Below are 17,703 nucleotides of genomic sequence, written 5' to 3'. Positions count from 1 at the left end.
CTTTATCTGACCTTGAATAAATCTTATTCATTATTTATCTATAGATGATTTTTAGCAACAAATGCCTAGTAAGTGACAAGTTTTGACAGAATGGGTAACTATGTAACCACACTTTTCTCAAAAGTATGCTTTGAATAGTCCATGCCATCTCTCATCATGATTTCTGGGGAAAATATCTTTTTTTTTTTTTTTTAAATTTTAAGACAAACAAGTGAAGAAAGGAGAATTTAAAAATCAAAACAAAATTGAAGACAAAATGATTTAAAAAAAACTCTGAAATAACTACTCCTTGTAAATATCTATCTTTACCTCATTTGCCAGAAAAATGCCAACATGATAAAATATTCAATGTCATGAGCTATATATACACTTTAGAATTTAGTGGGATGTTTTGGAACTTGGGTAATATTTTTCAGACTTTTAAAGTAACACTTGAGATTAACCAATTTTCAATTAGTTAAAATACACAAATCATTTTACTTAGAAATGACCAGAAATTAACTATTAGCATGAAAATTTCATTCATACAAAATAGTTTTAAAAAGTGGTTGAAAATTTCCAAATATCTCAAGTATGTCACAGTAAATCTCTTAATCTTATTAAAGTTCACATGCTTTTATAATTGTTTTAAAGACTCCAAATTAGGATTTTCTTTTTCCTTTCACTTAAACTCTTTTTTCAAAAATTGTACTTGGTAGAGAATAATTCTCACATAATGACAAAAAGATGCATTTTTTTATAACAGAAGCATGAAACTGATTGAAGATATACTTAGATGGATCTTGGCAGCTAAAATGCCTAATAAGAAAAAAAATAACTGAATTGTGGAGGAACAACTACAAATTAGAACCAATAGTCAGGTCCTGGTTAGAAAACTTCTTCTTTTTTTTTTTTTTAAACTTTACAGTATTGTATTGGTTTTGCCATATATTGACATGAATCCACCATGGGTGTACATGTGTTAGCCATTGAAGGGTATAAGTCTTCACATAATTTTCCTTCTCAACAAAATGCATTTCAAACTTCTGTCCATATATATATTAGACAAAATGCAAAGGAATATTTTAATCATTTTGCAAGAGACAAAACAGCTATATCACATTATGTGATTTGAACATGTTCTGCCTTCTTCCCCCACCCCTCTTTAGCTGTAGGCAGGTGATTAGTAGGACAAGTAATTCAGGTTTCTGTTTTAAAGTAAAAAAGGAAGTCAAACAAGAGCTGTTCCTCGTTCACAAGCAAGCAAAAGAGTACCTGTCCATTACTAATTCTTCCAGCTTGTGTTGTTATATGTGTGTGTGCTCAGTCGCTCAGTTGTGTCCAATTCTTTGCTACCTCATAGACTGGAGCCCACCAGGCTCCTCTGTCCATAGAATTTGCAAAGCAGGAATACTGGAGTGAGTTGCCATTTCCTACTCCATCTGATCTTCCAGACCCACGGGTCAAACTTGGGTCTCTTGGGTGCCCTGCATTGGCAGGTGGATTCTTTACCACTGTTTTTAAAAATTTGATTTAGAAATTCAAAAGAATTAAATGATTATACTTTGTGGTGGCCAGTGGTAACTGAAATATGACAATTATCAAGTAATCTTAAAGATTTTTAATATAGTTTAAAACATTAATCAGAAAAAGATGCCATTGAATATTCAAGTTATTTTGTGAAGATTAAAATCTACTAAATGCATATTGGTTATGCAAATTAGCCAGTAATATTTACTAAGCTAATATATGGTGAAGGCTTTCTTTAGTCACATGATTAAGTAATACCTACACTTGCATTACTAATATTTTGTAACTGATCATGGTAAATCAGACATTTTGATGTCCATATACTCATTACTATGAAAACAATTACCTGGTCCATATTATTCTTCTGGGGAATTTAACTGCACCTTTCTTTATAAAAGAAACTAATGCTTTAGAACTCTTCCTAACTTTATCATAATGTCTGGGCTTTCAGGTTTAGTTTAAAAAAGGAAATTATTTAAATATAAACATCTGTTGCTAAATGCAATCTAAAAGTATGAAAAATTGTGGAATTTGTACTGTCTCAAATCTCAGTGTGTCTATTAAACCTTTAACATAGAAGCAAATTAAATAGCTATTTATTATGCTCCGTCATTGAAGGTCATTACATTAATCATAAATAACCTCTGAGCTTAGTTGCTCAGTTGTGTCCAACTCTATTCAGCACCATGGACGGTAGCTTGTCGGTTTCTCTGTCCATAGGATTCTCCAGGTAAGAATACTAGAATGGGTAGCCACTTCGCTCTCCAGGGGATCTTCCCAAACCAGGGACTGAACCTGGGTCTCCTGCATTGCAGGTGGATTCTTTACCGTCTGAGCCACCAGGGAAGCCCAAGTAATCCCTAGTATTTGGGTAAATGAATCTGGGGTAATTCTTAGGAATGTGTCCAGGCTGCTGCTAAAACTGATCTTTTAAGATCAACAGACCAATTTCAAAATGCCCATATTCTTGGAGACTCCAGGCAATAAATACATTTCCTAACCAAATTTGTGAGTTAGAACTGATCTTTAGTAGGATTTAGACCCAGGATTTGCTAGTGATCCCAATCTTAAAATCTTCAGTAATAGAGTTCTACCACAGGCTAATAGCAATATTATTCTCTTAACTTGAATTCAAACAGGGTGTAATATTTGAATAAAGTAATGAAAAAACCAATTTAATAACCATCATCTAGCTAACTACATATTTCAAAAATATATTTTACCAATTAGTTCTTATATTTTACTAATATTCTGTTTTCATAATTTTTCCTCCCCATACTATAATGCAAGCTCCTTGAAGGCTGAGATTTAGGCAAATTCCATGCACTGCTGAAACCCAGGTATCTAGGATAGTGCCTGGTACATAGTAGATCCTTAAGGAATATTTATCAAAAGAAAAATAAAAGAATAGATGGATTCAAAAATAATTCTAATGTAATACTAACAATCATACAGAGGATAAATTTCACAAATGAAATATGATTACAATTTTAACATGGCAATGTCATATTTCAAACAATGTAATGAAATGAAGAATTATTCCAAAGAAAGGAAAATCTGATGGCTTTGTTTTGAACTTTCAAAAACATCACTTTGAAAAAGTGTGGAAACTGAAGATTTATTTGGATAAGTAACAGTTACTTGAAGATTCATGTCAACATTCTCAAACCATGATAGCTTACAATGTTAGTGTGAAATGGATTTGTTTAGAATATTCAAATTTCTGTAGAGTAAAAACTAGTATATCTCATAATGGCAGGAAGTAGAAGTACATCTAAATTTAATCATATATTATATATATATATGTGTGTGTGTATATATATATATACATAAAAACAATGATTTCCTTATAAGACAATAAAATCATCCATCACCATACAACTATGTCATATATTATAACCATTTATCTAAAATGTAGACCAATTTAGAACACTATTTCTGGTACCACTTTAAAGTGGCAGTGTGTGAAACACAGATTTTTAAATTGTCAAAATGCACTATTTAACAGTTTCAAAACACTCAATAATCTTGCATACCTGATGTTTTTTAAGGAAATTGTTGATGCTGGAGAAAGGCTTAGGATTATATATAGCAACAATATCATATTGAATATATTATATATCTAATTGAATATTAAAATATAATAGTTTGGATTCTTTTAAAAAAATTTAAGTTTACTATACAGTTATATAAGTGTTGCCTTTAATAGCACAATGTTAAATGATTTTACAAGACATACAACCCAAATTTATGAACAAAATGTACATCCAAAATACCCATTCTTCACTGGAAATCAAATCATGTATACCCAATGTAATTTATCACAATTAGATTCTCCTGTCAACTAAACTGCTTGAGATATATTTATAAATTAGATGTTTACAATATAAACACATCTAAAATATAATTTTATTAATATTTGAAATAAAACATTTCCAAATATAATAAAAATAAAATGAAATGATATACATATATAAACATGCTTCTAAAATCATAACTATATGTCATCTTGGAATTATGATAATGGAAAATGACATATGTTACACATGTAAATTGGCAAATGTATATAACAACAAAATTAAATTATATAATTAAATTTGGACTTATTAAGTATCATAATAAAATTTGTTTTTGAATGCTTTCCTATTTCCACATCTATATGCAAAGGACTAAACATAATTCACATAAAGAAATTTATAAATGTGTCATTTAGAAAATGTATTAAATAAAAATTGAATTTGAATTTCATTTTGATTAAAATTTTAGCCTTACATATTTTTTAAAATTATGCTACATTGCTTTGTAACTACTTGCTAACTTATCACAAACATAAAGAACATGTTGCCAGAGATATAAGTGGGAATCCCAAAATGCATATAGCTATACAAGTACATGTTAAACATAGGTGCATATTCATAGAAGTGGCTTTTAGATATATTTGGCATGCTATTTTATATAAAACATATATTCTGTTCCACTAAGTTTAGCATTTCAAATTAAACATTTTAATAAAAACTTTAATAACAAAATAATCCTAACTGAATAATTTTGTGGTATCATGATATATAATGAAAAAAAATGCAATAAACAACTAACATGAAAACATGCAAAAGAAAAATATACAAAACAACATCAAAATAAAATATAAATACGACTAATGCAGCAATTGTATGTGAGCCATCATTTAGATATTCTATACATTTTAGCATATCTATTTTCAGGAAGCATACTGCAGTTGGGAAAATAAATATTCTGCATTTTAAACATTACAAATGCCAATATCCTAAAATCTGTATAGCTCAGTATTTAACAGTATAATCTGGTGAATATGTGTGTACTATGAATATTCAACTTACAGAAGGGATGAGTAAACTGAAATAGAAAGTAGTCCTTAATTTGTAGGAAAAATATAAATAATCTACGTTTGATTAGTCATTGTGAGCTTAGTTTTTCAGTTGTGTCCGACTCTTTGCAACCCGCCAAACTCCTCTGTCCATGCGGATTCTCCAGGCAAAAATACTGGAGTGGGTTGCCACGCCCTCCTCCCAGGGGGCCTTCCCAACTCAGCAGCAAACCCAGGTTTCCCACGTTACAGGCAAATTCTTTACCATCTGAGCCACCAGGGAAGTCCTTGGCTAGTCATTACCTAGTATGAAATCGTGTCTCTGACTACAAAAATAAATAGACAAATCCTGAAAATTTAGATTATGACTTAATTTTGAAGAGCAGATCTATATTGGTCTTATAAAGTTTGATTTAAAATTAAAATGTTGCATGTACTTTGAACATACATTAGATAATGATATTAAAATATCTAATTAACTAAATATAATATATTCTTAATTATAAGATGCAACTCTAAGATAGAAACTGTTGAACCATTAAACTATGGCATGACAACACAAATACGCTGCCACCTAAATTCAGATTTCTGACACATTGAAATGTGAAAGAAGTTGATTATAGTATAGTAAAAAAAAAAATTATCACTAATTTGAATAAAATATTTTCTATGATCAGAAATTAAATAAATCAGGTACATATTAATTTTAAAATAGGACTGATACTTTAATATACATTATTTTTTCTGAATTCACTGATATATTGATATATATATATTTATATTATGTATCTCTATTTAAATTTGTAAGCACTAAATCGAGACATCAATATTACTTTTTGCAAGTGGATGTGTTACTGTTTATCAGATGCAAGTGATCTCTCTGCTTTAAAATTCAAAGTGAATAAATATTTTCAATCTAAGCTGAAACTGATATCAAGATTTAGTGATACATTTACCAAATCCACATTTACTACAGCAAATAAGTGATTATAAAACAAATATTCAACAAAATACATACTAATGCCAAGTTGTTTACATACAAGATTAAAACTCTGTATTCTGGATTAATTAAAGTTTGATAAACCCACATGCCAAACAAGCATAAATACCTTTACCTAAATGAAATATAGAAAATACCAAGTTTTAAAAACCATATAGAGAGTACTCTGTTGGTCGACCCCCCCAACAAATATATATGTAGTACACATATGTAGACTATATGCGTATATTAAATGCATGTATATGTCTATAAAATATGTTATCATATTTTGTAACAGAATGTCAGAGAACAGACATCTAATTTCTTAGTACTAAAAATATAGTAAGCTCAGGTCAGGGAAAAATTATTTAAGTACAGGGTTGCAATGATCTTGAAGTTTTTCTCTCTTAAAGAGCCATTTCTAGCTTCACCTAGTTGATTAAAATGAAGTTGTGAAATGGAATTTCAGTATCTTGTCACTCTTTTTCATACATTTTTGGAAGTCTTGACAATGTACAGTGGTGGGTCCAAGGTGTCTTTTTTTTTTTTTTTTTTTATGTGCCCAGTTACAAACACATACACCACTCACAAGAATAAATATTCACAAAATACAACTGAAGCCTTTTTTGTGTATCTAAGCATAATGTTCCTCCATAGTGACAATACTGGCAATAAAACAGATCTAGCTTTTGAAATAAGAGTCACAGCCTCCTTGTCACATTTTATAAGAGTTAGAGAAAGGGGTAGAATGCCCCTTTACACCTTTCTAAAACAATTTCCTAGAATCCTGCAATTTGAAACCTCTTTCCTATAGCAGGTCTTATCTCTTAGCAAAAGAAGGATATATCATTCTGGGTTTCCCTCAAACAAACAAATGTAACTTAACACACACTTAACATGCACCTTCTTTCTGTGTCTAATTTCCTTGCATATTAAATCTTGTGAAATAGCTGTCAATTCTCATTGAAGATTTAAAGGCCTTGTTAGGAAAAAGGGATCCTATTATACATATCTTGTATTCCAAAGTGTAATATAAGAAACCTCTTCACTTCCAGAGCCTTGCTGTCTTTAATAAATGATATATATTAATGATATTTTGAAAGTGGAAATCATGCCTAATACATGTGTATCTCTCACTTCCCCTTGAATGTTTCATAAATATATGAAGGAAGAATGAATGTGAATAAATGCACTACTCTGTATTTCTCAAAAATATAAATGTTTTACTTTATGGCAGTAAATGCATTTCAAGGATATAAATATAAGAAAGAAATTTGACCTGTCCAGATATAAACACTCTAAAAATATAATTATAACTGTAGTTTATATTACATAAGTATGAAAAAAGGAAGGAGCATCTAAAAACAAATAAATCTCTCCTCCGTTTGTTCTTTTTCAAATGAGGATAGCATTTCCCTCTTCTTCCATTCTCCAGCACCTTTTTCTCTCCCAAAAATATTTTGTAATGATGATATTTGATATCGTGTAACAGAGGGAAAGAAACAAGGGAAAGCGACTGGTGGAGTTACCCTTTATACGTACCATGTTTGAAAGAAAAAAATAAGAGAAGGCTTTATCCTGACCTAGTCCATCATGTCCCTGTGGCCTGCTTACCTGGACTATCTCAGTGTATCCATGTTTATCCTCCATTTCCCTCTGAAACAGCCTTCCAGTTTGGGGTGGGCAGGAGGGGTTGTCATTTTTTATTAGCTCTAGGTGTTTGTCTTTTTTTAATACCTAAATATAAAGCATACATAATGCGTGTTTTACATATGTGATGTGATTTAAATGGAATCAAGGAGCTATCCCTACTACCACATTTTTCTGTGTATACAGATGCTACTTTGAAAAAGAAAATGCTCTTTAGGATTATAGATTGCCTTCTCAAAATTGTTCTCTTATAATCAGACAAACAACTTTTTGGTTGAAAGAATTTACATTTGAGAGTGATTGCTTAACTAGTTTGAATTAGTTTATTGTAAAGTTTTCTTCTCCTCAAAAGAAATAACAGGGGCAGGCTGAGAAGTATGTTTTGGCAAGGATGAAGCTTGCAGCAAGATCACTGAACACTCCTTGCTGACGCATTTATAATTGATACCTGATCCCTTGTGGTTGTTATATGATTTGCAAGAACTAGGTTCATTACTAACAGGTCAATGTAAGGGAGGTGTGGGCAGGTAAGAAAGGGCTGACATTTTGGAGGAAAGACTATTAAGGTATTTATTGTGGAAAGGTTGCTGAGCAACAGGTGAATATCTGCATAAATATGCTGAAGTAGAACAGTTTAATAGGAAACTCAAGCCATAAAAAGTCTTATTTTCCTGCACAACATTCTGTGAAACACTTTTCATTCTGAAACAGCTAATTAATTAGCAGCACAAGTGATTTTTTGGGGGAAAAATTACCAATCTTGGCTTTAAAACATAGCATGCTGAGGGAAATTTTTAAAAACCTTTGGAAATGGTAAGAACCTTGCATTTACCATTGGAAGCTACCATTAACTAGAAAGGCAAATATGCATTATTATTGGTGTATTACCTATATGTTCAGTTCAGTTCAGCTCAGTCGCTCAATCGTGTCCGACTCTTTGCAACCCCATGAATCGCAGCATGCCAGGCCTCCCTGTCCATCAGCAACTCCTGGAGTTTACTGAAACCCATGTGCATCGAGTCAGTGATGCCAGCCAACCATCTCATCCTCTGTCGTTCCCTTCTCCTCCTGCCCCCATCCCTCCCAGCATCAGGGTCTTTTCAAACGAGTCAACTCTTCGCATGAGGTGGCCAAAGTACTGGAGTTTCAGCTTCAGCATCTGTCCTTCCAATGAACGCCCAGGACTGATCTCCTTTACGATGGACTGGTTGGATCTCCTTGCAGTCCAAGGGACTCTCAAGAGTCTTCTCCAACACCACAGTTCAAAAGCATCCATTTTTTTGGCACTCAGCTTTCTTCACAGTCCAACTCTCACATCCATACATGACCACTGGAAAAACCATAGCCTTAACCAGACGGACCTTTGTTGGCAAAGTAATGTCTCTGCTTTTTAATATGCTGTCTAGGTTGGTCATAACTTTCCTTCCAAGGAGTAAGCGTCTTTTAATTCCATGGCTGCAGTCACCATCCGCAGTGATTTTGGAGCCCAGAAAAATAAAGTCTGATACTGCTTCCACTGTCTCCCCACCTATTTCCCATGAAGTGATGGGACCAGATGCCATGATCTTAGTTTTCTGAATGTTGAGCTTTACACCAACTTTTTCACTCTCCTCATTCACTTTCATCAAGAGGCTTTTGAGTTCCTCTTCACTTTCTGCCATAAGGGTGGTGTCATCTGCATATCTGAGGTTATTGATATTTCTCCCAGCAATCTTGATTCCAGCTTGTGCTCCTTCCAGCCCAGCGTTTCTCATGATGTACTCTGCATATAAGTTAAATAAGCAGGGTGACAACATACAGCCTTGACGTACTCCTTTTCCTATTTGGAACCAGTCTGTTGTTCCATGTTCAGTTCTAACTGTTGCTTCCTGACCTGCATACAGGTTTCTCAAGAGGCAGGTCAGGTGGTCTGGCATTCCCATCTCTTTCAGAATTTTCCATAGTTTATTGTGATCCACACAGTCAAAGGCTTTGGCATAGTCAATAAAGCAGAAATAGATGTTTTCCTGGAACTCTCTTGCTTTTTTGATGATCCAGTGGATGTTGGCAATTTGATCTCTGGTTCCTCTGCCTTTTCTAAAACCAGCTTGAACACTGGAAGTTCACGATCATGTATTGCTGAAGCCTGGCTTGAAGAATTTTGAGCATTACTTTACTAGCATGTGAGATGAGTGCAATTGTGCAGTAGTTTGAGCATTCTTTGGGATTGCCTTTCTTAGGGATTGGAATGAAAACTGACCTTTTCCAGTCCTGTGGCCACTGCTGAGTTTTCCAAATTTGCTGGCATATTGAATGCAGCACTTTCACAGCATCACCTTGTAGGGTATTTAAAATATATACTACCACATTGAAAGATAAGCCTTTCTATTTCTTCATGTAATTATTCTGTGAAATTCCTTTTCTACAAAGACTGTATTTTATTTCAAGACTATAAGCAAAAAGACTGTTTTTAAATAATGTCAATAAAACAAAGGTATGACACCTATATCAATTATTGAGAGTATTTATTTGATTAAGATCATATACAGCTTAACTGACTTTCAAATGAAAGAGATTAATGAAAGCAAAGGAAGTTTTCTTAAACATTAAAGTGATTTTAAATACCCAAAAGCTTTATATCTATTCAGATGATTTTGGTATATTCCAATCACAGGTAATAATATGAATACAAACAATTGTCTTGAAGTAGATCTTTTATCAGGATGATGTTGATTTGGCTTTTCACCTATGTGATGGTATCTAATCTCCCCAAATTTCCGAATACAGGTGATTAAGACACTATAAACACACTCATCATTCTAATGGTTAATTTAGATGACTAGATAACAGACTATTTAAATGAAGATATTATAGAGCAATCAGCACATCCTGAGCACTTACTGTGTTCTAGACACAGTTCTAATCAATTCATTTCATCCTCAAAAATACCTGTGAGCTGAGGATATTAAAGTTCAAGTACTTTTACAACATACACTAGATCGCTTTGCTAGTAAATTAAAAAGCTAGGATTTGAACCCCAATTGTGTAATCCCAAAACCACAATACTGACTTGTGAAAATCATTACACCTCTACTTAACCTCCCCAACACAAAACAGCACATGTAAACACTTGTGTCTGATCAACACATAAGTTATTTATTTATTTTCTGTCATCTATGTATTTCTCCACCCTCCTTCTCAACAAAAGTCTGACTTTTTTCAGGTCCCTCTTGCAAAACCTTTGCTAGAAGGAAGGATGGTTTGGCAGGACTTAAAGAGAAATGTGATGTAAGATCTTTTCATTGCTTTTGTTTACTAACAGTCTTGGATTTTTGAGGCGATTACATCAAGTGATAGGAGAGAGGCAGTGACTTGGGTAGAGGTTGGGGGCCAAGTAGAGGCACTGAAGATGGCATACACAGCCCCCTAGGGGTATCTCAGGAAAGTGGAAGAGTCTAGGAACCTGAATGTTCACCTTTGGCTAAGATTTCCTACTCAGGTTTGTAAGCACAGGACCATCTGATTTCATGGGAAATTCAGGCTTGAATAATAATGACAAAGTGCCATTGCCCAAGCACTACAAATGCCCCGTGGATTCTTCTGAAACTCAAGTGAAGAAGGTGCCAATGTTTTTTCTGCCTTCACATACAATGACCTGGAGAGAACTCTCCTCCTATCAGGGACAACAGGAGCTCTCAATTTCATTTCAACTTAAGAGAACAAAGCAACATTTCTTGCTCATGCAAGCCTGTGGATAAATCCAACTTCATACACTTGTTTCACTTTCAAATACAGCAAATATATATATATATAATCCAATAGCCTGTCTTGCTGTTTATTAATAAACCAGTTTCAGTTTGACATAACCCGCCTCTGTATTACTACTTCCTTCTTTAACTATTATAATTTTTCCCCTCATAACAATTCTTAGTAATCTAATTTCACTTATCTTTGAAAATTATCTGTTGCTTAATAGTTACAAGACTTGTATTATTATCCCTAAGCCTTCTTAATATGTTGCTAAATTGGATCAAGGTTTTGATCTTTTTTTTTTTTTCCCCCTCTCTGGATTAAGCAAAGTGTCTATAATTTCTCAATCTGAACTTTTACCTGTAAGGACTTCTCTAACCTTCAGAAAATTCCACAGCAGAAATCTTTTCTCTCTGTTTCACACAAATTTTAGTGCTCATGGAGAGTAGATAATTCACTATGAGAACTTTTGCCGCTAAGATCTAGGAATCAACCAGTCCATAGCCACTATTCCTCACTGATTCCAAGTTCTTAACAATTACAAATCACTATCTTCATGCAAGTTCCATGATAAACATTTTTCATTTAACCTTTGTAAAATCATATGCAACAGATACAATTAAAATCAATACAGTCTGAGATAAATAATTAAGGACATTCATTCCTGTATTATCTCAAGGTGTTTCTCTTAAGTCATTCATTCTTTCAGGTATTTAATAAGAATATACTAAGTGCCCACTCTACATCAGGCATTGAGTGATTCAGAGGTAAGTAGCACATACAGTATGTTTCCTAAGAAAGAATACATTCAAGGGGAAGAGATGAAGAATGAACAGATTAATATAACAGCTAGCACTGAAATGCAAAGTGACATTTGAGCTAAAACCTCAATAAAAATGAAAGAATGGGAAATAAAAATAAAAGACTTTATACAGCCGGCACTTTTATTCAGACTGTCAGATTCACTAGCTTGTATTCTTAGTCTTCATGATATACTGCTTCCTATTCACTTAGAACGCAAGAATTTCACTTTTCTCTCTATAAATATGTGGCATGGTCTCTTGTGCTCTATATATCTGTGAAGTAATATGTATGTATTTACATTCCAGATAATCTACATTTTGAAAGTGAAATTTATATATTTGAATTCAATTTAGGGAATAAAAATTAAAATAATACCAGTAGGGTCACGAACTTTCATTAATTAAATGAACACATATATACTGAACTGCTAGCCACTAGTTAATGCTAGCATGCAATGATGAGTGAGAGAGAAAATATAACCATAAAAGCAAACAAACAAGAAAAATCAATAAAATGTGACTGCATTTTGTTGGTGTGCTAGATTTAAGGTGGCCATTCTTTGCAACTGTTTGCATCTACAGATACAGTCTATTTCCCTATGCCATTGAATCTAAGTGGTCTTCCTGACTTACCATGACCAGCAGAGCATAGCAGATGATTATCGTGTGAATTATCATATCTTAGTTCCAAGAATCTTTGTAGCCTCCACCTTTACTCTCTTGGAATGTTTTCATGAGACTACCATAGAAAGTACTCTTGATTTGTCTACTAGAAAATGAAAGGAATAAGGAGGAGAACCAAAGTGCCCCAAATGACAATGCTGAGTCACTTCCATGAGTGAGGCCCTTCCAGTACAGGAAACCCTGCTGCTTATTGCAACCATATATGTGAGCCCAGAAACATCTTGCGAACCAAGAGAATTGTGAGCAAAAGTAAAGTGCTGCTGATTTAAACCTCTAAGACCTGAAGTGGCTTTTACAGGCTGTGTAAATATAATTGACAAAATATGTAAAATGTAGAATTTGATTAGAATATATAATAGAAGTACCAATTTGGTCTTGGGGGTGACTTACTAAAGAGAAGCTTTCTGAAGGAAATATCTGATGTTGAAAGCAGAAAGATGAACAAGAATTTCCAAGCTGAAGACAAAGAAAGATGATTTAAGACAGAGTGTGTTCTATGTACAAAGGTCATGAGACAAAAAAGATTCTGTTAGCTTCTAGGAATTAATGACCATGAATATAGGTAAAACATAGACTGCAGAAGGAAATCACAAGAATTTAAGAAGAAGATATAGGTAGAGGGCATACACTGAGAATATGAGATAGTAGATATGATACAATGCATGAGAAGACATTCGAACTCTGTACGAACCCAACAGAAAAGTCCCTTAATTCCACTCTCTCTAATAAGCACAACATTTCTCTCATCCCTTCTCAAAACCAAATGTGTTTCTTGAAAGCAGTATTGTGATAGGATGGATTCTCTTTCCACTGATAGAAAATATAAAAAGCATTCTTAACATTGAAACAGTAAAATTTTAGCAATACCAAAATGCAGTTATCAGGAATCATCTCTAAAACATACTTGAAAATTACAAAATATTTGGATTTTTAACCAAATCCATACATCTTTATTCATTTTCCTTTGTTGTAGTTTTTCTATTTTTCAATGTCATGCCTATGAGGACATACTTCATCTAATTTTTCAAAATAGTAGGTAGAATTTTTCATTAGAGTAAGAACATATTTCACAAGGTCAAAGTCTTTCACTAGAAGGTGAAATCTGTGTTACAGAATTTCAGTCACTAGTGAGAAGGTATCACAGAACAGGGCAGATGCTTGGGGTTCTCAGAGCCTCAAACTGTTTGACAAGTCATGTCATACAGTCACACAGTCTATCTGTAGAAATAGTCAAATGAAATGTATCTTTATGTGTAACTACATTCAAAATATGTTCTCAGAAATAATATTTTCCTTTCAGAAAGATAATTTCTTCTATAAAATGTCACTGAATCTGTGAGAGTAGAATACTTTCATATTCAGGTGAATATCTGCTAAAATTCATTTAAGATGAAACTTCACCAGTATGCCTTGAAACAAATTGAAATTAAAAAATTATATGCCAGTCAGTCAATAACCTAAACTGAGGTTTGCAATAGACAGAAGAGAGAATTAGATACTTAAAATATTATTTTGTTATCTTAAAATAGTACATGCAAATTACATATAGTACATTTACTTGAGTTGGCCTCGTGAAGTTATCTATAGCAATTAAACAGTATAATGTGACTGTCAGGCGAGTGTATGCTCCTCGGTTCTGTCTCATCACAACAAAGATTTGGAGTGACGGACATTAAAGCCCTCGGTGTGTCATAGCTCTCGGGTCTTGGACAGACTGTGTTATAGCTCTCAGGTCTCGAACAGACTGTGTTATAGCTCTTAGACAAATCAGTATTATAGCTCCGTGTTACAGCTCTATTTTATTTAGAAAATAGCAGGAAAATCCATCCTCGAGGCATGAGGGCATGTCGACCCAAAGACACGAAGAGAAGAGCGCCCAGAGAGAGAGACCCCTTTCCCTTTGGCTCCTCTTTTTATATGTCTTTTCCTCCCCCTGGGTCTGCCCTATGCAAACTGGACTAGACAGGAGTGTTGTTTGTTCTACCTGAGGACCTTACTCTGGTCCTGGGACCTTCCTTTGTTCTCTTTTTCCTGGTTTTTCCCTTCCTTATCTTTTAGCCGCTGCCATTCTGGACTCCTGTTTCCTATTCTAACTACCTAACATGACTACATCTATATCTTTGATTTTTGCAAAATATTATTATTTACAATCATTTTTTCACAAGCTCTACAGAATTTTTTTTTAATTTATTTATTTTTAATTGAAGGATAATTGCTTTATATTATTGTGTTGGTTTCTGCCTTACATCAACATGAATCATCCATAGGTATACATATGTCCCCTTCCTCTTGAACTTTAAGATTGATTCTCTTTTTTTAATTTTTAACTGGAGGATAACTGCTTTACAATGTTGTGTTGGTTTCTGCCCTATAACACTGCAAATCAGTCATATATATATATATATCCCCTCCCTCTTGAGCCTCCTCCTACAATCATTTTCGGCTGCTGTGTGTGCTCACTCAGTTGTGTCCACTTTTTGTGACCCCATTGACTGTAGCCCTCTAGGATACTCTGCCTATGGGAATTTTTTCTGGCAATAATACTGGAGTGGGTTGCTATTTCTTCCTCCAGAGGTTCTTACCAACTGAAGGATCAATCTTGCATCTCCTGAATTGGCAGGCAGATACTTTACTACTGAGCCAGTTAGGAACACCACTACATAGATGAGAAGAAAACATTGTTTTGAAATTAGTTCTCCATTCAATACTTGAGAAGGTAACAGTCAGGAAGGCTGGGGGTCTCCAAATGCAGGAAATAGGCTGCAAGTGTCAGACTTTTTTTTCTTTCTCTTAAGTGGCAAGAGGAAACAAACTACACGTGTCAGATTATTTTTCCCCTCTTATACAAATTTAAAAGGAGGTTTCTTTTAAAATTCTGTGTTGCCATGATGACACCTGGTTCCACCTGAACTTAACTTTTCTCAAACCTTGAGCTAACCAATGCATTCTTCTTATGGAAATATTTTTCTTAAGCTATGTTAATGAACTATGTATTTACCCTAGACTCTGTCTTTCCTCAAGTCGGTTCTGCTTGAGACTCAGAACAAAAAGAACTCAACAAAACAGTATGTTTTAGTCATACTATGTCATACTATGTTCTCCTAATCTATGTTAACAAAACTATACTTGGAAATCTGTTTTTCTTCAGGATTCATGTCAATCGTTTTATGGCCTGGGATGACTCACCTTGCGCCAATGTTATCTCAAAATGTACGTTGTGGGTGAGGGGCCTGGTGCCACTCTGAGTTTTGAGACATTTCCTTTCTCTAATTAACAGCTTGCTGATAGGTATGTTAGGTAGTTAGAATAGGGAAAGGAGTCCAGAATGGCGGTGGCTAAAAGACAAACAAGGGAAAAGCCTGAGAAAATAGAACAAAGGATGGGCCCAGGACCGGAGTGAGAACCTCGGGTAAAACAAACAGCCCTCCTGGCTAGCCCAATTTACATAGGGCAGGCCTAGGGGGAGGAGAAAAAACATATAAAAAGAGGAGCCAAAATTGGGCTGGGAGCTTCTCTTCTCTTTACGTCTTTTGCGTAGGCCCACCATCATAACTTGAGGATCTATTTTCCTTTGCTTTCTAAATAAAACTGAACTATAATACTGGTCCATCCGTCACTTCAAATTTTCACTGTGGCAAGACAGAACCGAGGGAATTACACACTCCCCAAACATCTATGGTGTCGTTTCTAGGATTCAACCTGGCTGAAACAACCTCGGCTCAGCCCCCGCAAGGCAGAGGCCAAGCACAGCAGAAGCCCAACTCAGAGAAAGCTCCCACAGTAGAAGCTGAATGTGAAGAAAACCCAGTGCAGTGTAAGTGACAAGAAGTCCAGTGTGCTGGAAACTGGGACAGCAAAAACAAACTCAGCAGAAAGCACACACAGCTCAGTCTCAGATTCCAGAAGACCTCCGGTTGGGGTAGGTAGTCCTTTCTCCTATGGCTGGAAGGACATATGGCTACCAAAATCTTTTTGCTAACAAATTTGCTAACAAATCTTTACAATCTCTCGTTTATTGTTTCCTCAAACCCCACCATGAACAGGAAGCAGCAGTGGGTCTAACTGAGGGACTTTGGCAGGGATTACTTAGTAGCTATTGCCCAAGTGGGTGGGGATTCTTCTGTCATTAATCTTCTTTGTGTCAAAAATCAAGCCAATGAAAACCGTGAGCACAGGTCAGGTATTTAGCAGATTTTCCAGCAGGTTATGAAGGGGATTCCTCCATACATTTTTCCCACCGCTTTTTCCTCCCATCCTTCAACTCCTCTCTCCATCTATGCAACTGCTTACAAAATATCGGGCAGGTCATCAACTTTCCATTTCTGAAAGTTGTATTTGAAACCATTTACCTAAGATTGGGACTCAAACCCATATGGCAGGGACTCTGTGCTATGCTTAGTCACTCAGTCATATCCGACTGGGACTTAAGCCTGGTCAAAACCAAGGGTGCCTGGTTTTAGGATTTAATGAATCTCAGGCTCTTGATGTCTCATTGCAAAAAATTTAGTGAGAGAGGCAGCAATAGGTAAGAGGTGGATTTGTTCAGATTTAGAGAGAAGCACACTTCACAGGATGTAGGCCATTGTAGAGTGCAAGTGTGGAGGCCATGGAATGTGGTTGGCTAGTTTTCCTAAGCTGGGTGATTTCATATGCTAATGAGTGGAAGGATCTTTCCAACAAGGGACCTACCCAGGAGAGGACTGGCAGGTACCAGTTTCTCAAGGGTATAAATACCTGTTAGTCATGATAGAAACATTCACAGGATGGATTAAAGTCTTTCTCACCAGGATTGAGAAGGCTGAGGAGGTGGTGAGAAAACTTCTCCATGAAATCATTCCAAGATTTGGTCTGCCCAGATCATTACAAAGTGACAGTGGGACATCATATACTTTTAAGGTCACAAAAGGGGTCTCTAAAGCATTCAGTTCAGATCAGTTCAGTTGCTCAGTCATGTCCGACTCTTTGCGACCCCATGAATCACAGCACACCAGGCCTCTCTGTCCATC

At 34.8% G+C, this 17,703-nt stretch overlaps 1 protein-coding gene across 1 annotated transcript in view; it reads right to left on the bottom strand.

Moving 5' to 3' along the window:
* The window catches only part of CSMD3 (CUB and Sushi multiple domains 3), a 1,309,925-nt gene that overhangs the window by 778,285 nt on the left and 513,937 nt on the right, over nt 1-17,703 (bottom strand). The gene's annotated exons all lie outside the window — the stretch shown is intronic.

Source organism: Cervus canadensis, chromosome 12, assembly GCF_019320065.1.
Source record: "Cervus canadensis isolate Bull #8, Minnesota chromosome 12, ASM1932006v1, whole genome shotgun sequence".
Classification (NCBI taxonomy): Eukaryota; Metazoa; Chordata; class Mammalia; order Artiodactyla; family Cervidae; genus Cervus; species Cervus canadensis.
The sequence above is the reverse complement of the archived record's forward strand: the minus strand, read 5'-3'. Positions and strand labels throughout refer to the sequence as shown.